The following is a 1,081-nucleotide window of genomic DNA, read 5'->3' on the forward strand; positions in this document are numbered from 1 at the left end:
TGCACACAAATGTTTTCACAGACAGACTATATTTTGGACCGTGACATAAGTCTTGATAAATTTGAAAGGATTCAAGTCATTCAAAGTACATTTTCTGAGTAAAATGGAATTAATTTAGAAATCTAAAAAGAAAAGATCTCTAGAAAATCTCTAAGTATTTGGAATAAAAAATACATTTCTAAATAATTCATAGGTGAACAATGAAATTAAAAAGGAAAACAGAATGTATTTTAAACTGAATAAAAATAAAAATCAATATGAAAATAAAAATCAATATATCAAAATTTGTGGGATGCTGGTTAAGAATTACTTAGTGGAAAATTTGTAACACTAAATACCTATATTAGCAAGGAAAATAGATCTCAAATCAATTATCTCGATTTTCATTTTAGGAAACTGGAAAAAGGAGAAGAAATTGACATTAAAAGTAAATAGGAGAGAGAACGGGACATCCGGCTTCTCACTGGGAAACCTCGTGCCGTCAGCAACCAAAGAGAGAATTAACTATGGGTGACGTTGAGAAAGGCAAGAAGATTTTTGTTCAGAAGTGTGCCCAGTGCCACACTGTGGAAAAGGGAGGCAAGCACAAGACTGGGCCAAATCTCCCTGGTCTCTCTGGGCGGAAGACAGGTCAGGCTGCTGGATTCTCTTACACAGACGCCAATAGGAACAAAAGCATCACCTGGGGAGAGGATACATTGATGGAGTATTTGGAGAATCCCAAGAAGTACATCCCTGGAACAAAAATGATCTTCGCTGGCATTAAGAAGAAGGGAGAAAGGGCAGACTTGATAGCTTATCTCAAAAAAGCCACTAATGAGTAATAATTGGCCACTGTCTTATTTATTACAAACCGGAAATATCATAACTTTTTTTATGTGTACCATAATTTAATTGGTCTCATACACCAGAATTCAGAGTGATAGAGTATTTTTGTTGGACAGTCCTGATTTAACTAAGACTGGCTTGTGGTTAATTCGGTTTTTTGAATTTTGATAGTAATTCCAATACAGTAAATGCTATCACTGTTTTCCCCTTCTGAAGATATGATTGGATTAATTAGTAGTGTTCAACTTTTCAC

General features: G+C 34.8%; 1 pseudogene; it reads left to right on the forward strand.

The window, feature by feature from the left end:
- Positions 1-506: 506 nt before the first annotated feature.
- LOC105826839 lies at positions 507-912 on the forward strand (annotated as a pseudogene).
- The last annotated feature ends 169 nt before the right edge of the window (positions 913-1,081 follow it).

This window comes from Propithecus coquereli, unplaced genomic scaffold (genome assembly GCF_000956105.1).
Source record: "Propithecus coquereli isolate 6110/MARCELLA unplaced genomic scaffold, Pcoq_1.0 Scaffold9245, whole genome shotgun sequence".
NCBI lineage: Eukaryota > Metazoa > Chordata > Mammalia > Primates > Indriidae > Propithecus > Propithecus coquereli.